At 45.9% G+C, this 20,556-nt stretch overlaps 1 pseudogene; it reads right to left on the bottom strand.

Moving 5' to 3' along the window:
- Positions 1-420: 420 nt before the first annotated feature.
- The window catches only part of LOC123115074 (uncharacterized), an 85,901-nt pseudogene continuing 65,765 nt past the window's right edge, over positions 421-20,556 (bottom strand).

Below are 20,556 nucleotides of genomic sequence, written 5' to 3'. Positions count from 1 at the left end.
ACTTGTCTTCTCTAACAAAACATACAAAAATACAAACGTATATTTGCTGATAATAAATGTCATCAAACCTATAACAGAGAAGAAGTGTAATAGCAGAACTAGTTAACCAATAGTTACTATTGGTCAATCGATTCAGTGAGATTAATGAATCACTTTCCCTACAGAAACCAGAAAATTCGAAGGAACCAATAGGAGCATCTCATGGGATTTACTTATAAACTAATAGTTGCTTAACTAAGTAGCAGATCTCACAAAATCTACACTACTAGTGCTCACATGGTGACAGAAGAAAAACAGAACGGCCAGCAATGCTAGTCAAGGGTTGGCTGTAAATTGCGAGTATCCAGAAAAACAGTGGACACATTTTCTTCATCAGATTCAGTTCAATAAAATTTGAGAACCCCTGGAGCAGAACAACAATCACTTGGAAATTAAAGAAAAGAGAGTGAGACGGTCGACCTTCTTATTCCATGGGGAATCATGGTGGGCGGAGCAGATGACCTCGTTGGCGTGCTTGTCCAGCTCGTGGGGCTCGAGCGTGGGGTCCTGGTCGTCGCTGTGCATGGATCTGGAGAGGCGGAGAGCTCCTGCTGATCTGAATCGAAGCAAAAAAGTCAATTGGAATGGGAGAGAGAAGAAAGAAATGAAGCGAGAGGACACTAGGGGGAGAAATAGGGAGGGACCTTGTGTGGTCACCGGCGAGATCGAGCTCGGGCCTCCCGCAGGTCACGGTCGTTGTCCTCTCCTCGTCCGGCGCTTGATGCTGTGAATCTCTGGATGGCGAGGGAGCTGCACGACCTGGAAGACAGAGGAGGGAGGTGTAGGACCTTGAAGTATGTCTAGAGGGGGGGTGATTAGACTACTTGACCAATTAAAAACTTAACATTTTCCCAATTTTAGAGTTTGGCAGATTTTAGCTATCTTAGGACAAGTAAAGCAATCATCACACAAATCAAGCAAGCATGCAAAGAGTATATAGGCAGCGGAAATTAAAGCATGCAACTTGCAAGAAAGTAAAGGGAAGGGTTTGGAGGATTCAAACGCAATTGGAGACACGGATGTTTTTGGCGTGGTTCCGATAGGTGGTGCTATCGTACATCCACGTTGATGGAGACTTCAACCCACAAAGGGTAACGGTTGCGCGAGTCCATGGAGGGCTCCACCCACGAAGGGTCCACGAAGAAGAAACCTTGTCCATCCCACCATGGCCGTCGCCCATGAAGGACTTGCCTCACTAGCGGTAGATCTTCACGAAGTAGGCGATCTCCTTGCCCTTACAAACTCCTTGGTTCAACTCTACAATCTTGTCGGAGGCTCCCAAGTGACACCTAGCCAATCTAGGAGACACCACTCTCCAAGAAGTAACAAATGGTGCGTTGATCATGAACTCCTTGCTCTTGTGCTTCAAATGATAGTCTCCCCAATACTCAACTCTCTCCCGTAGGATTTGGATCTAGTGGAAAGAAGATTTGAGTGGAAAGCAACTTGGGGAAGGCTAGATATCAAGATTCATATGGTAGGAATGGAATATCTTGGCCTTAACACATGAGTAGGTGGTTCTCTCTCAGAAATGGTAAGTTGGGAGCGTAGGTTTGTTCTGAGGGCTCTCTCCACGAATGAAGAGGAGGTGGAGGGGTATATATAGCCTCCACACAAAATCTAACCATTACACACAATTTACCAAACTCGGTGGGACCGATTCAAGAGACTCGGTCAGACCGATTTAGTAAACCTAGTGACCGTTAGGATTTTCGGTGGGACTGACATGCAACTCGGTAAGACCGATTCGGTTAGGGTTAGGGCATAACGTAATCTCGGTAAGACCGATCACACAAACTCGGTGAGACCGATTTTGGTAATAAGCTTTCCAGAGAGTTGGTTAGGTAAACTCGGTGGGACCGATTTGCTCTTTTCGGTGAGACCGAAATGTTACAAAAGGGAAACAGAGAGTTTACATTGCAATCTCGGTGGGACCGATCACTCACTTCGGTTAGACCGAAACGTTACGAAGGGAAATAGAGAGATTACAATCCCATCTCGGTGAGACCGAGATCCCTATCGGTAGGACCGATTTGCCTAGGGTTTGTGGCAGTGGCTATGACATTAGAACTCGGTGGCGCCGGAAAGAAAGAATCGGTGTGACCGATTTTGGCTCTAGGTTTAGGTCATTTGTGGATGTGAGAAAGAGCTGAGGGTTTTTGGAGCATATCACCAAGCACATGAAGCAAGAGGCTCATTAAGCAACACCTCATCCCTCCTTGATAGTATTGGCTTTTCCTATAGACTGAATGTGATCTTGGATCACTAAAATGTAAAATGAGGAGTTTTGAGCTTTTTAGCTTGAGCCAATCCTTTGTCATTAGTACTTTGAGGGATCCACTTTCATCATCCATGCCATGCTATTCATTGAGCTTTCCTGAAATAATAGTCTTGGAATAGCATTATCTCAATGAGCTATATGTTGTTATGAATTACCAAAACCACCTAGGGATAGTTGCACTTTCAGGAGGCCCCTTCCACAGATCCATGACCTTGGTCATTGGTTGTGAGCTGCAGAGACACGCGGCAATGGCTAGGGTTGGCCGCCACTTCCATCAGGCCACTGTAGCTGCCTTCCTCATGGATCTCGGGTCGCCATTATCGATTGGAGGCAGGGAGGTGGAGGCGGAGGACCGGGACGAGGAGAGGTGAGGCATGGTGGACGAGGAGATGAGAGGCGTGGTGGCGGCGGATGGAGGAAGAAGATTGGGGACAGGAGTGCGTTAGGTTTAGGTTTTATATACAGGAAAGGTTTAGGGCTTTAGGCGGGCTTTTGGCGGGCTTGCGGGGTTGTACTGGGCTGGTGTGACGGTTTCTGACACTGTCACCGGAAATCCGTCATGCATTAACATGTTTCTTGTAGTGAATAGAAATCTACTCAGACATCATAGGATGGCAACACATCATTGGAAAATAATATGAAGCATAAAGCACCATGTTCAAGTAGAGGGTACAGCGGGTTGTGGGAGAGTGGACCGCTGAATATAGAAGGGGAACGTGATGGAGATGTTGGTAAAGATGATGGAGGTGTTGGTGAAGATCGCGGTGATGATGATGGCCCCCGGCGGCGTTCCGGCGCCACGGGAAGCAAGGGGGACAGGGCCCCCCTTCTTCTTCTTCTTCCTTGACCTCCTCCCTAGATGGGAGAAGGGTTTCCCCTCTGGTCCTTGGATCCCATGGATTGGGAGGGGCGAGAGCCCCTCCGAGAATGGATATATCTCTCTGTTTCTGCGTTCTCAGATTCTACCCCTTCACCGTTTCTTAAATATCCGGAGATCCGTAACTCCGATTGGCATAAAATTAGCTTTCTTGCACCAAAAGAAGAGCGTCAACCTCCTTACAGGGGGCCCAGGAGAGTCCAGGGCGCGCCTGCCTCCCTAGGGCGCACCCCCTATCTCCTGGCCCCCTCGGGCACCGTCTCGCGTTGATTTTACTTCCGAAAAATCACAAATATTCCAAAAAAAATCTTTGTCCGTCTTTATCCCGTTTGGACTCCGTTTGATATTGGGTTTGTGCGAAACAAAAAACATGCAACAGACAGGAACTGGCACTGGGCACTGGATCAATATGTTAGTCCCAAAAATAGTATAAAAAGTTGCAAAAAGTATATAAAAGTTGAATAATATTGGCAAGGAACAATAAAAAATTATAGATACGACGGAGACGTATCAGGAAGTGTCTCCTTATTACGCACAAAAAAATGAATACTCCCCCTGCCAGCTGGAACCCAGCATAGTGGGAGGCTCACTTGTGGGCCTAACAAGTTGACGGGGACGGAGGGCTTTGTCAACTTAGTCAATATGAACAATTCTAGCTCCTGTTACCATACGATGTTCATCCAACGGTTGTAGTGCTTCTTCAACCTCTTGTCTTCTTGCTCAAGCCGCCCAAACCAGCGCCTGTCATGTCGCGTGCTCCTGTCTCCCGTGGTCGGCTGTGATGCCCCAGAGGCCTCACCGTCCCCTACTACTCCCAGAGCTGGCCAGGCCATCCCTCTACTCACCCACACCCCCTGTTATTCTGCGGCGACAACAGCCTCACACCGTAGCCGAACCAGTGAACCCTCGTACTCCTCTCAGCGTGGGCTTCCACTGCCGCGTCTTCCCTGGCTCCGCGTCGTCCCCTTCCTAGGCCTCGCCATCAACTAGAGCCTTGGTGCTCTCGGTGCGGCGTGGTCAACGTGGTCAAGGAACGACTTCCATCGGACGTGGACTGTACGTGGAGAGGCTGACAGCTGGGTCCACGGCCGCAGCAAGGAAGTGTCTCCTTATTACACGCAAAATAATTATTCCTCCACCTGACAGCAGGGACCCACCGGACGGGCCACCGTATTTCGCGAAAAAAACGTTTCCCCCCTGACTGATGGGACCCACCAGTGATGTCTACTACACAACCTTCTTCTTGTAAACGTTGTTGGGCCTCCAAGTGCAGAGGTTTGTAGGACAGTAGCAAATTTCCCTCAAGTGGATGACCTAAGGTTTATCAATCCGTGGGAGACATAGGATGAAGATGGTCTCTCTCGAGCAACCCTACAATCAAATAACAAAGAGTCTCGTGTGTCCCCAACACACCCAATACAATGGTAAATTGTATAGGTGCACTAGTTCGGCGAAAAGATAGTGATACAAGTGCAGTATGGATGATAGATATAGGTTTTTGTAATCTGAAATTATAAAGACATCAAGGTAAATAATGATAAAAGTGAGCGTAAACGGTATTGCAATGCTAGGAAACAAGGCCTAGGGTTCATACTTTCACTAGTGCAAGTTCTCTCAACAATAATAACATAATTGGATCATATAACAATCCCTCAACATGCAACAAAGAGTCACACCAAAGTCACTAATAGCGGAGAACAAACAAAGAGATTATGGTAGGGTACGAAACCACCTCAAAGGTATTCTTTCTGATCGATCTATTCAAGAGTCTGTAGTAAAATAACACGAAGCTATTCTTTCCGTTCGATCTATCCTAGAGTTCGTACTAGAATAACACCTTAAGACACAAACCAACCAAAACCCTAGTGTCACCTAGATACTCCAATGTCACCTCAAGTATCCATGGGTATGATTATACGATATGCATCACACAGTCTCTGATTCATCTATTCAACCAACACAAAGTACTTCAAAGAGTGCCCCAAAGTTTCTACCAGAGAGTCAAGACGAAAATGTCACTACTAGGAAAATGCTTATAGGTAGACATTTAGCAGTAGCGTTGGTTATATACCCCTCGCTACTGCTATTTAGCAGTAGCGCCGGCCAGCACCAGCGCTACAAGCACACGTTAGCAGTAGCGCTGTATTATATAGCCAGCGCTACTGCTAATGGGCCACGCTCTCGGCCCCCCCGTTGCAGCTTTAGCTATAGCGCTGGGCCTCCCCCCGCGCTGCCGCAAAGCCCACCTCTTCCTCCCGCACCGGCCCGCGCATCACGCCTCGCCCCTCAGTCACACTCACACGCTCACACCACCAGATCGAATCCCTCAGCCGTCCCCCTATCCGGCCGCCACCCCCGCGTCCTACTCCGGTCGCCCTCCCCCGCGCCGGCCCTCCTCCCCTGCCGGCCGCCCCCCCGCACCGGTACTCCTCCCCTGCCGACCGGCCTCCCGCATCGTCCCTCCTCCCCTGCCGGCCGCCCCCCCACACCGGCCACCTCCCCCGCCGGTCGCCCCCCCGCGCCGGCCCTCCTCCACCGAGAGGTACTCCTCCCTCCTTCCTCCTCCTCCCTCCCTCCCTCCCTAGTTATAGTTATTAGAGAGTAGTTAATTATTTTGAATCCTAGTTGAAAAAATGTAGGTTCTTAGAATAATGTAGGTGTTTTAGTTGAATTTTTAGGTGTTTTAGTTAAATTTGTAGGTGTTTTAGGTAAAAATGTAGGTTCTTAGAATAATGTAGGTATTCTTAGAATAATGTTGAATTTGTTTTAAGTGTATTTAAAAAAGTTTTAGGTGTTTTAGTTTTTTTAGGTGTAGTTAACAGAATTTTAGGTGGTTTAGTTGTTTTAGGTGTGGTTAACAGAATTTTAGGTGTTTTAGTTGTTTTAGGTGTAGTTAACAGAATTCTAGGTATTTTTTTAGTTAAAGCAATTGTTGTTATTTTTTTAGTTAAAGCAATTTTTCCTGTTATATGCAAATTTGTGGTGGACATGTCATATTTTGAACATGTGACATTTTGGAGATGTCATATTTTTCAGAGTGGCCTATGTTTTGCCAGAAATGTCGATTCGTTTACGTTCTGGCAAATTTCAGGCGCTCGATTGGTCCTGTTTTTAGTAAAGGTCATGCCAAATTTTGCTAAGTGTTTATTAATTTTGTTTCCATAATTAAGCATTTTGTTCTCGACGTCGACGATGCCTATCCCACATCCTCATCGTCGACTCGGAGCTTCTTCTGGTGAGCCGAGGGGCCACTGGGACTGGGCTCCGCTGGGCTGGTACTAGGTTGTGCTACCTTCTGGTGAGCGCAGCTTAGTGAGGAGCCAGCCCGTCGTCGACCCGGAGCTTCTTTGGTGGCGGTCACGTGGGCCTGCATCGGTGGAGAGGATTGAGTCCCCCGCGCAGGTGGTGCAACACCATGTCATGGAGGAGAACGCGCACGTCCAGCGCTACTTGGTTGAGTTGGCGAATGGCCGGTTCTCCAATACCTGGCAGTTTCTTTGGGGATCTCACCAGAGCTATGACCCGGTGATGGTTCCTTCTCTTTGGGTGTCCACCGCGGCACACTAAACCTAGAGGAGCTATTATTCGAGATGTATTAGTGATATTATATGATGATTTCTTTGCTACAAACTACTATATATGTATTCGATGATGGATTATTAATTACCTATCAGTTATTTGCTTATTGAATGCAAAAGATATGTATTCATGATGGATTATATGATGATCTTTGCTACAAACTACTACAAACTACAAATTTTAGGTGTTTTTGTTGTTATATGATGATCTTTGCTACAAACTACTACAAACTACAAATTTTAGGTGTTTTAGTTGTTATATGATGATCTTTGCTACAAACTACTACAAACTACAAATTTTAGGTGTTTTAGTTGTTATATGTTGATCTTTGCTACAAACTACTATATATGTATTCAATGATGGATTATTAATTACCTATTAGGAAATGTCTGACGACGAAAGGGAATTCTCTATGTGCGTTTACTGCGAAGATAAGCGCGGTATGTGCGACTGGCCTCACCTGGTAGAAGGTCGGCGCTTTAGCATCAAGCTCCAAGAGACCTTCGATATTGATACGGTACACAATGATGAAAAGTGTTTTTCATTATTTTTGCATGACTTCTCTGCTTCTTCAACGTGTAATTTCCGTCTTTTACAATTCGACTAGCTTATCCCATGCCATGCAAGACGCTATGTCTTGGAGAAGATGGGGTTTGAAGATCATGAAAGCACGGAGACAAAGATAATTCAACTAAGGTCCCATCATGGTTATGATTTTGCTGTAAAACTATACAATTCTATGAACTCATCCAATTTTGGTTGCCCAAATTGGGAGGCCCTTTCCAATGCGTATGATTTTCATGAGGGTATGCTTCTCACCTTCGATCTTGATGATCCTGACATCGACGAAAATGATATGACCATGTGGGTCCTTGTTGACACGCTTCTAGTTCTACTGCTGTGTGAGTTTGTTAAACATATTTACTAAGTAATTTATATTGGTTATTTCAAAATATTTGACAGCTTATTTCCATTGATAGCTTATTTTCATTCTTGAAAAAATGTACGGAAGATGGTAGATAGAACCTACTACTACAATGATGAAGCACAATTAACTTATAAGGAGAAAGATGGTCTGATCACATTTTTTACTGATCTTGAGAATTACAATAGCTATTATCGAATTCCTAAAAATTATGGTCCATATGTGCCACTAGTGCACGTTGTGTGCTACGGTAACATCCATGGAGATATCATGGTAAGATTTTGTACTATTACGACATCCGTGCATCTTTTGCATAAATTTTTCTAAAACTAAACTACATTGCTAATGACAAAGTTATTACTATGTTTTTGAACAGAAAATCCTGATGGATTGTGTGCCTCATCTGATGTTGCAAAGAGGTCGCGTTGATGTTATGAGCTTACGGCCACCACGGCCAGGTCATCCACAGTATCCACATCACTCCTGTCCATACCGGATTTCTAAAAGCGAGGAAGCCATGATAATAAAAGATTGGAAAAAATGTTTCAACCATCGTAGAGTGCTACTTGGAAGCAACATTGTGCGTAGGCCAAGACTTGGAGACAGGATGATCTCTGTTCTTCATTATGGAGAGTCCAGTTTCCTTAATGAAGAGTCAATGCCTATCTTGTTTTATGATATTTTACCTAAGAGAGGGTAGAGTAGGTCCTATGAGAGGAGTAGGTCCTAGGTAGAATGTGTTATTATGTGCTATAATGTGTTAGAGTTGATGAGGAGGATGAGGAGTTGTGATTATGACTAGTGACCAACTTGTTATATATATATATGATGTCTCATTGACGAACATTGTTTGGTGGTGATGACTAGTGGTAATGAATATGCTATTTAAACAAACTAGTTCATGATGAGTTGTTATTGTATAAAAGATATATCTGTTTAAACATGTACAACGCCAAAATATTAAAAAAAAGACATAAATGTTAGCAGTAGCACTGTCCTAAAAACACGCTACTAGTACTTGAACTTACCAGTAGCGTTGGTCCAGAAACGCGCTACTGCTACTAAATAGCTATAGTGCCATAGCAGTAGCGCTGGTCCCCGCGCTACTAGTAGCAAAAAAACCAGCGCTACTGGTAAACTTTTCTCTAGTAGTGTGTGTGCCAACCCCTATGCATAAGTTCACAAGGTCACTGAACCCGCAAGTTGATCACCAAAACATACATCAAGTAGATCATGTGAATATCCCATTGTCACCACAGATAAGCACATGCAAGACATACATCAAGTGTTCTCAAATCCGTAAAGACTCAAGCCGATAAGATAACTTCAAAGGGAAAACTCAATCCATTACAAGAGAGTAGAGGGGGAGAAACATCATAAGATCCAACTATAATAGCAAAGCTCGTGATACATCAAGATCGTGCCAAATCAGGAACACGAGAGAGAGAGAGAGAGAGAGAGAGAGAGAGATCAAACACATAGCTACTGGTACATACCCTCATCCCCGAGGGTGAACTACCCCCTCCTCAACATGGAGAGCGCCGGGATGATAAAGATGGCCACCGGTGAGGGATCCCCCCTCTGCAGGGTGCCAGAACAGGGTCCCGATTTGTTTTTGGTGTCTACAGAGGCTTGCGGCGGCGGAACTCCCGATCTATTGTGCTCCTCGATGTTTTTAGGGTATATGGACATGTATAGGCGAAAGAAGTCGGTCAGGGGAGCCACGAGGGGCCCACAAGGATGGGGGCGCGCCTAGGGGGGTAGGGCACGCCTCCCTGCCTCGTGGCTTACTCGTTGCATCCCTGACGTATACTCCAAGTCTCCTGGATTGCTTCCATTCCAATAATAACTCTCCCAAAGGTTTCATTCTGTTTGGACTCCGTTTGATATTCCTTTTCGTCGAAACAGTGAAATAGGCAGAAAACAACAATTTGGGCTGGGCCTCCGGTTAGTAGGTTAGTCCCATAAATGATATAAAAGTGCATAGTAAAGCCCATAAACATCCAAAACGGGTAATATAATAGCATGGAACAATCAAAAATTATAGATACGTTGGAGACGTATCAAGCATCCCCAAGCTTATTTCCTGCTCGTCCTTGAGTAGGTAAATGATAAAAACAGAATTTTTGATGTGGAATGCTACCTAGCATATTTCTCAATGTAATTTTCTTTATTGTGGCATGAATATTCAGATCCAAAATGATTCAAGATAAAAGTTCATATTGAGATGAAAACAATAATACTTCAAGCATACTAACAAGGCAATCATGTCTTCTCAAAATAACATGGCTAAAGAAAGCTATCCCTACAAAATCATATAGTCTGGCTATGCTCTATCTTCATCACACAAAGTATTTAATCATGCACAACCCCGATGACAAGCCAAGCAATTGTTTCATACTTTAGTATTCTCAACCCTTTTTAACTTTCACGCAATACATGAGCGTGAGCCATGGACATAGCACTATACATGGAATAGAATGGTGGTTGTGGAGAAGACAAAAAGGGAGAAGATAGTCTCACATCAGCTAGGCGTATCAACGGGCTATGGAGATGCCCATTAATAGATATCAATGTGAGTGAGTAGGGATTGCCATGGAACGGATGCACTAGAGCTATAAGTGTATGAAAGCTCAACAAAAGAATCTAAGTGGGTGTGCATCCAACTTGCTTGATCATGAAGACCTAGGGCATTTTGAGGAATCCCATCATTGGAATATACAAGCCAAGTTCTATAATGAAAAATTCCCACTAGTATATGAAAGTGACAACATAGGAGACTCTCTATTATGAAGATCATGGTTGTACTTTGAAGCACAAGTGTGGTAAAAGGGTAGTAGCATTGTCCCTTCTCTCTTTTTCTCTCATTTTTTTGGGCCTCCATTTTTTATGTCCTTTCTCTTTTTAGGGCATTTCTCTTTTTTTTGGCCTTTCTCTTTTTTTTTCAAGTTCGAAGTCTCATCCCGACTTGTGGGGGAATCATAGTCTCCATCATCCTGTCCTCACTTGGGACAATGCTCTAATAATGAAGATCATCCCACTTTTATTTACTTACAACTCAAGATTACAACTCGATACTTATAACAAAACATGACTCTATATGAATGCCTCCTGCGGTGTATCGGGGTATCCAATGAATCAAGAGTGACATGTATGGAAGAATTATGAATGTGGCTTTGCCACAAATACGATGTCAACTTCGTGATCATGCAAAAGCAATATGACAATGATGATGCATGTAATATAAACAAAATGGTTAAAAGTTGCATGGAAATATATCTTGGGATGGCTATGGAAATGCCATAATAGGTTGGTATGGTGGCTGTTTTGAGGAAGGTATAAGGTGGGTGTATGGTACCGGCGAAATTTGCATGGCACAAGAGAGGCTAGCAATGGTGGAAGGATGAGAGTGCGTATAATCCATGGACTCAACATTAGTCATAAAGAACTCATATACTTATTGCAAAAATCTACAAGTCATTGAAAACAAAGTACTACGCGCATGCTTCTAGGGGGATAGATTGGTAGGAAAAGACCATCGCTCGTCCCCGACCGCCACTCATAAGAAGACAATAAATAAATAAATTGTGCTCCAACTTCATCACAAAGCTGTTCACCATACGTGCATGCTACGGGAATCACAGACTTCAACACAAGTATTCCTCAAATTCATAATTACTCCACTAGCATGACTCTAATATCACCATCCTCATATCTCAAAACAATTATCAAGCATCAAATTGACCATAGCATCCAATTCACTTTCTATGATAGTTTTTATTATACCCAACTTGGATGCCCATCATTCTAGGACCAATTTCATAACCATAGCAAATACCAAGCTGTTCTAAAAGACTCACAAAATCATATAAGTGAAGCATGAGAGATCAGTACTTTCTACAAAATAAAACCACCGCCATGCTCTAAAAAGATATAAGTGAAGTACTAGAGAAAATGACAAACTACTCCGAAGGATATAAGTGAAGATCAATGAGTAGTCGAATAATTATGCAACTATGTGAAGATTCTCTAACATTTAAGAATTTTAGATCTTGGTATTTTATTCAAACAACAAGAAAAACAAAACAAAAGAAAATGACGCTCCAAGCAAAACACATATCATGTGGTGAATAAAAATATAGCTCCAAGTAAAGTTATTGATGAACGAAGACGAAAGAGGGGATGCCTTCTGGGGCATCCCCAAGCTTAGGCTCTTGGTTGTCCTTGAATATTACCTTGGGGTGCCTTGGGTGTAACACCCAGGTGTAATGATGCTACAGTAATCCCTGAGATCAAGCTAATCATTTTGCTCTAATAGTGCTTAGTCACTTTGATCAATATTCCATTTCAAATTCCACTTGAATTCAATTTCAAACTCTGAGTGAAATTCAAATTTGCTTAAACATGAAACTAAAAATGTTCATCTTGTGCCATATAATGCATAATTAATATTGGTGGTGAACCAACATTTTTTTGCAAATTATTTAACTGGCCTAAACTATTTGATACAGAAGTTTTAAAAGAAAACAAAAACTATTTAAAAAAAGGAACGGCCTTAGCCCATGGCCTTCCCATGGGCCTCGGCCCACCACAGCAAGCCGGCCCAGCTCCCCGCACCATGCCCTCTTCCTGTTCCTCGGTCGCGCGCCGCTACAGGGCACGGTCGCCACCGGACCCCCTCGCCAGCATCGAGGGGAGGATAATTAAGGTCGCCGCCCCTGGACGCCTCGATCTCCTTCCCACCTACCTCCACTCACCTCTCGGCCTTGTCAGATCCCCCTCCTCCCCCCGCAGATATTTCTCCTCACTCTCCCTTGATCGTGCTCGCCCTTTTCTCCCCACTGCCCGAGCGCGCCCGCCACCGTCGCCGCGTCAACCTCGCGACCACCGTCATTACCCCCGCATCGCCGACATGGCTTAGGCATCCGCCATCCTCCTCCACATTGACCGGTGCCCGCCATTGGAGCCGGAAGGCACCATAGCGCCGGATCCACCTCGTCCCCTTCCGCCTCGGCTACCGGTGATTCCCGTCGACTGCGGCCTCCCTCTGCATTCCCGTTCACTCATGGGGCCTCCTTGCGCCTGCATGGTGAGCTCCACCTCTCCTCCCTCCTCTTCCTGCTCGCCTTCAGGCACGTGCACGACCGCCACCACAACCGTGCTCCGGCCGCCGCCATTGCTGCCGTTGTCGTGCTCCCGAGCCGTTACGAGCTCGGCCAACTGCCATGTCGTGCTCCTAGTGCGCCGTAGACCCCGCCTAGTTGGTTACTTTGGCCGCTCGCGCTCTCTAACGCTGAGAGCTCAGTCGCCACCCGTCGTCGTCGGCGTCGCTCCGGCCACCTTCGCGTCCAACCGCTGGCACCACGCAAAGCGCGCTGCTCCCCTCGTTCGAGCGCAAGAAAAATCGCATGAAACGGTGAACCGTAGGCGAGTTCCGACCTCGTCGGTGTTCGGACGCCGCGCACGAGCTCGCCGGAGCCACTCCGGCGGCTCCGCTGAGCTGGCGCCGTGTGGGGTCCCCCCTGGGCCACCACCTAGGTCACTGACCCGTGGGCCCCAGGGGCCCGGCCGGCCTGTTGACCGGTCAGCTCTCCTGACTGGACCAACCCAGTTGCTGACAGATGGGCCCCACCTCCACTAAATAGCTAAAGGATTTTAAAATAAATTAATTAGCTTAACTAGACACTGACAAGTGGGTCCCCCGTGTCAGTTCTGACCAGTCAACCGGACTGTTGACTACCGATGTCACACATACATCATGCTGACGTCATATTCCTTTTCTGTTAATTTGACTAATTCCAGAAAAGTATTTAATCTTTGAAAATTAATAGAAAATCAACCGTACCTCGGATGAAAATGTTTTCTATATGAAAGTTGCTCAAAAAAATCCAAAGAATCCGAATGCGCGGTCCGTTCATCTGTCACATGCCCCTAGCATGTTGAACATGGAACATTCCCCCTCCGGTCATCTATGTGACACAGGTCCAGAACCGGGAATACCTTCCCGATTGAATTCCCCCTTCACCTTTATCGTGTAGCCATATGTTGGGTCACACCGGGCACATCATATTGCCATGTTATGCTTTGTGATGCTATGTTTGCTTTATATTTACTGTTTCTTCCCCCTCTTCTCTCCGGTAGACCGCGAGACCGATGTTGCCCCTGTGATCGACTACGTCACCGACGACCCCTCCTTGCCGGAGCAACCAGGAAAGCCCCCCCCCCCCTTTTGATCATCTCGATATCGCCCATTTACTTTATCTCATGCTTGCATTAGATTTTGCTACTGTAATTGTTTGCTGCTATTCTGATGCAAAGCCTGCTTTTGTAACCTGCTTATTGTTACCTACCTGCTTATTCTAAACTGCTTAGTATAGGTTGGTTAGTGATCCATCAGTGACCCCCACCTTGTCCTTTTTGCCCCTGCTTCATCATCAAAGACCCGATCAACGGGATCGAAGACCAGGCCCTGGCACCGCACGTCACTTCCCCTTAGTTGCTCGACACTATTGGGTTACTATCGAGTGCTGAGGGTGAGACCTCAACAGCACTTCTGATGTTGACCCTGTGGTGTCGCTATTTGGTCATGGTCATCGAGGGTGATTTCCTCCTTAACCACTTCCGATACGGCTCTGTCGTGCAATCCCTCAAGTGTGAACCTCGAGGGTGCATCCTCTTACGTTCACATTGATGATTACATCGAGTGGAATTCACCGGGGGTGATTCCTCAGGTTTTCCCCTTGATGTTTGGATACATGGATACTTGGACTTCACAAGTATTACTTGGAAAGGTGGGTCGACCCTGAGGGGTACCCGCGAGTGATGTGGAGACGTATTGACTTGGAAGGTGCCTGCAAGATACTTACGAGGCGTGGTCGGGAATTATTAGCCCTTGCCACAAGTCCTCAAGATGGGGCGATGGGGTCACATCTTTTGTGAGTCGCTGCTTGTTACCGCGCGTTCCTAATCCACTACGATTTGGATATTTGATCCGAGGGTCCTCTGGCCTGATATCACTAACCATCACATGGGCATAGTATGGGCGTTCTGCGTCGTATGCATCAGCCGAAGCTTAATAGACGTCAGCGACTGAGCGGGCACGCCGGGTTGGACTGGTAAGAACCCACATTTTTGAAGGAGGTAGCTAGGTCTACTCACCGGTCACGTTCGCAACGTGCAGGAGTTCCCGGGGCGATGGCCCATGACCCCTGGGGGCATAGGTTTAGTCCGACATGCTGGCCTCCCTATAAAGCCTAGGTCAGTTGCGGTGTATTGATTGGCCAAGGCCGGGCATGACCCAGGAAAGTGTGTCCGGCTGGGATTAATCGAGCGTGGTGGGTAAGTTGGTGCACCCCTATAGGGAACAAAACATCTATCGATATCCTGTCCTACGGTAATGGACACTTGGAGTTGTATCATACAACTAGAACTGGATACTTGTGATGAGAATTGGATTGTGATGAGAAATGGATAGTATGGCTCTGGGATTGCTTTCTCGCAGGGAGTCGAGAAAGGTTCTCTGGTCGAGGTTGATAACACTACTACTACTATACTTTATGCTACTCTACTCCCTCCTATTTGCTACAAGATGGTGGTTTCCAGAAGATGCTAGTCTTCAATAGGACTAGGCCTTCTCGCTATTCTGGCATTTCTGCAGCCTAGTCCACATATACAACCTTTCTTTGATAATGTTGCATATGTAGTGTAGATCCTTGCTTGCGAGTACTTTGGATGAATACTCACCGTTGCTTTGATCCCCTTTTTCCACCTCTTTCCATTCTTCCCGGATGCTGCAACCAGATGGTGGAGCCCAGGATCCAGACGCCACCTTTGACGACGACTGCTACTACAATGAGGGTGCCTACTACTATATGGAGGCCGCCGATGACCAGGAGTAGTTAGGAGGCTCCGAGGCAGGAGGCCTTGCCTTTTCGATCGTAGATGCTTTTATGCTGGCCTTCTTAAGGCAAACTTATCTAACTTATGTCTGTACTAAGATATTGTTGCTTCCGCTGACTCTTGTGTATTCGAGATTATGTATTCGAGCCTCGAGGCCCCTGGCTTGTAATATAAAGCTTGTATTATTTTCATTTGTGTATAGAGTTGTGTTGTGATATCTTCCCGTGAGTCCTTGATCTTGATCGTACACATTTGTGTGTATGATTAGTTTACGATTGAATCGAGGGCATCACAAGTTGGTATCAGAGCCGACTGCTTGTAGGTAGCCCCCTTTCCAACTCCTTGGCCGAAGTTGAGTCTAGTCACTGAAAAACTTTTACTAACATTGGTTGTGTGTCTTACGGGCCCACGTCGCCATTGGGTGGTATTAGGATCTTTTACTCCTCCTCTATACTCTAGGACTCTGATCACTCTTCTATTCGGGTTAAACAAATTTACTAACTCTAACATTAGGATCCCGTGACCACATTCACCCCAAAGTTGGATAAGCCATAGTTATTCCTTAGAATAGTATTCTGAATAGTACACACATTATCGTGTTGACTACGAAGTGGTATCCATCGTACCTCTTTCTTTATGCATGCTTCATCATGAATGATCCTTGGCTTTGCAAATGCTCAATGCTGAACTACCCCCTGTTACATGTTAGGAGGATGGTTAGACCCGCTGGTCATGGCCGTTGTGCCAATGATCCACCACCGCCCGAATTCTTTGCCGGAATGGTGCAACAATTTGAGCTGAACCGACAGTTCACAGAAGGAATGATGGCTCAGTTTCCTTGTCCAAACATGAATCAGTAGCCAACCCCAGTAACTCTGCAGGACTTCATGCGCCTCAACCCAACTATTTACCGCAGCTCAACTCAGCCCCTTGATGTTGATGACTGGGGCCGCAACATCATGTATGAAATGGAGTCTGCTAGTGTGGCCCCTGCTAGCTATGTCACCTTTGCATCATTCTTTCTGAAGGGTCCCGCTGCTCAATGGTGGGACAGCCACAGGCGTACCCTACCTATTGGAACGGTCATCACTTGGCCGGATTTCCAAGCTGCCTTTTGTGCCCGCTTCATTCCTCAGGGAATCATGGACAAGAAGAAACGAGATTTCCGCAACCTCACCGAAGGCAACAAGTCTGTAGATGCTTATCAGCGGGAATTCTTGGACTTGTCCCATTATGCTGAAGAAGACATTGCTACTGATGCTCATAAGCAGGAAAAGTTTCATGATGGACTTCAACCTGATATCAAGCTAGCACTGCTCGTTCATGACTTTCCGACTGCGCCACCTTGGTGACCAAGGCTATTCAGGTTGAGACTGGTCTTCAGGAATACCAGGGATCCCTCAGGTGCAGCCGTGACGCTAGCTTATCTTCGGGCCCGTCAGCGCAGAAGCTTCAGATATGGATTCCCCACAACATGTATCGTCCAACTGCACCTTCACGAAGACAGTCCTATGCTGCACCTCCTCTACCTCCTCCACTGCAGAGGCAGCCTCTTCGAGTTGTACCACTCCAAGCTCCCTCTCCCAATCCCAATGATGGTTTGTGCTTCATATGTGGCCGTCCAGGCCACCTTGCCAAAGAGTGCAATCAGAAAAAGAGCCAGCTGGCTCTGCCTTCAACTGACCGTAACAATCCGCCCCATAACAACAACGCCATACATGATGGTCGTGGTCAGGCTAATCATATTGATCTGAATGAAGCTCAAGACCAGCCTGCCACTGTGATGGATACTCTTCTTGTTAATTCAGTACCAGCAACTATTTTGTTTGATTCAGGAACATCACATTCTTTCATATCAGAAGAGTTTGCATCCATGCATGGCATCAAATACGAAGAGATTCACACTCCACTAGTGGTAAAAACCCATGTGGGCCAATGCCAAACCTCCATGGTTAGCCACAACGTTTCAGTTGAAATCGAAGGGTTGGAATTTTTTGCATCCCCCATTATTCTGAAGTCTCCCAATATTGACCTCATTCTAGGAATGGATTGGTTGAAAGCACATACGGCTTCTATCGTTTGCGCCACTAAAACCGTCCACCTTCTGCACCCTTCAGATGAGATAGTAAGCTACAATGCTCGTCTGGTTCAAAACACCGAAGCTCGACTTTATGTCTTGAATGCGTTGAATGCAGCACCTCTTAAGGGAATTTAAAAGATTCCATTTTTTCGTGACTTCCTAGACGTCCTTCCAGAAGAACTTCCAGGAATACCCCCTGCCCGGGCTGTCGAGTTCATCATCGACTTGAAACCAGGCACTGTTCCTATTGCCAAACGGCCCTACAAGATGCCACCTCATGAACTCCTTGAACTTAAGGAGGAAATCGACAAATCTCTTCGCAAGGCTTTCATTCGTCCAAGTTCCTCTGCTTGGGGAGCACCTTCTCTCTTCGTCAAGAAGAAGGACGGAACAAACCGTTTGGTCCAAGACTACCGTCCTATCAACCAAGCTACAATTCATAACAAATATCCCCTTCCTCGGATCAAGGATCTGTATGATCAACTGGCTAGTTCATCGATATTCTCTAAACTCGACTTGAGGTTGGGTTACCACCAGATCCGTGTTCATGAAAAGGATATTCCAAAGACCGCCTTCGTCACTCGTTATGGTTCTTATGAGTACACCGTCATGTCTTTCGGCTTGACCAATGCTCCAGCCAGATGTTTTCATCTGATGAACTACATATTCGTGGATTACCTCGACAAGTTTGTCGTAGTCTATCTGGATGATATCTTGGTATATTCGAAGAATAAAGAAGAACATGCTGAACATCTTCGTCTTGTTCTGGAAAAGCTTTGAGAGCATCAACTTTATGCCAAGCATTCCATGTGCAAATTCTGGTTACCCAAAGTCACCTACCGTGGTCATGTCATCTCCAAGGATGATATTGCCATCAACCCAGAGCGCGTTCAGGCTAGTCAGAAGCTTTTTCGGACTAGCCAGCTATTGTCGTCGCTTTGTCGAGAACTTCTCCAAGATCGCCAAGCCCCTGACTATTCTGCTTCAGAAGGGCATTAAGTTCGATTGGACAGACAAATGTCAGAAAAGTTTCCAGGAACTCAAGGACAAGCTGACTTCTGCCCCAGTGCTTGCTCCCCCCGATTCTCGCAAGGACTTCGTCATCTATTGTGACGCCTCACGTCAAGGATTAGGCTACGTCCTAATGCAAGAGCGCAGAGTGATTGCTCATGCCTCTCGTCAAGTGCGTCCTCACGAAGAGAACTACCCAGTTCATGACCTCGAGCTTGATGCGGTTATCTTTGCACTGAAGCTATGGTGACAATACCTTCTCGGTAATCATTGCGAGATCTTCACCAATCATCAGAGTCTGAAGTACCTGTTTACTCAGCCAGATCTGAACCCCCGTCAGCAGCGATGGATGGAAGCTATTTCTGACTACAACTACGGTATATCCTATACCCCTGGCAAGGCTAATGTAATGGCTGATGCCCTGAGCCGTAAGTCTTATTGCAACAATCACATGGTCTACAAAGCTCAACCTCGCCTTTATGAAGAGCTATGCAAACTGAACCTTCAACTAGTTCCATAGGCTTCTCTAAATAACCTTGTCCTGGAACCAACTCTTCTCAAAGCAATTAAGTCTGCTCAAGCCAAAGATGCTCATGTTGATCTGATGAAAAAGGATCTTGACTTAGAGAAATTCAGAGATTTCTCACTTGGTGAAGATGGAACCTTATACTTCAGAGATCGAATTGTAGTGCCCCAGTTCGAGCTTATGACAGAGAAGGTGATGAAAGAAGCACATGACACCCCTCTCTCTATTCATCCGAGAAGTACCAAGATGTATCTAGACATTCGTCAGAAGTATTGGTGGTCTAAGATGAAGCAGGACATCGCTCGATATATTGAAGAATGTGACATTTGTCATCACGTCAAAGCAAAACATCAGAAACCTGCTAGACTTCTACAACCGCTTCCGTTTCCTGAATGGAAGTGGAATAATATTCAGATGTACTTCGTCACTGGCCTTCCCAAGTCTCAGAAAGGTAACAATGCTATCTTTGTGGTCATTGACCAATTCTCGAAGGTTGCTCACTTTCTGCCAGTCAAGGAGACTATCACTGCTAGTCAATTAGCAAACTTGTATATCTCCAGAATTGTGTCACTCCACGGCATTCCGAAGGAGATAAGTTCAGACCGCGGAAGTATTTTCACTTCGAAGTTCTGGGATAGTTTCCATGTGGCAATGGGAACTCATATTACCTGGAGCATTGCTTATCATCCCCAATCCCAAGGCCAAGTCGAGCGAGTCAATCAAATTCTTGAAGACATGCTTCGGGATTGTGTTATTTCTTTCGGCAAGAAGTGGGAAGAATCTCTCCCTTATGCGGAGTTCTCTTATAACAACAGTTATCAAGCTAGCTTTAAAATGGCACCTTTGAAGTGCTTTATGGACGTAAGTGCCGAACCCCTCTGAATTGGCCAGAAACTGGGGAACGGATGCTCATTGGTCCAGACATTATTCAACAAGCTGAAGAGCAGGTTTGCATTATCCGGGATAATCTCAAGGCGGCCCAGTCCCGCCAGAAGTGCAACTATGACTGGAAACACTGGGGTTCAACTTATCAACCTGGTGAACAAGCTTATTTGTGTGTCACCCCTTTGAGAGGCACTCACCGGTTCGGAGTCAAGGGCAAGCTAGCTCCGCGCTACATTGGTCCTTTCCGCATTCTCTCCCGTCATGGACTGGTGGCTTATCAATTGGAGTTGCCACCTCAATTCTCTCATGCCCATGACGTCTTCCACATGTCGCAACTTCGTCGATGCTTCAAGGATCCGGAACGTGAAGTGGATCCGGAATTGATTGAAGTTCAAGATTATCTCACATACAAAGAGCATCCGATCTGCATTCTTGAAGAAGCTGAACATCGAAC

The sequence above is a fragment of the Triticum aestivum genome, chromosome 5B, assembly GCF_018294505.1.
Source record: "Triticum aestivum cultivar Chinese Spring chromosome 5B, IWGSC CS RefSeq v2.1, whole genome shotgun sequence".
NCBI lineage: Eukaryota > Viridiplantae > Streptophyta > Magnoliopsida > Poales > Poaceae > Triticum > Triticum aestivum.
This window is presented reverse-complemented; position numbering and strand designations above follow the sequence as displayed.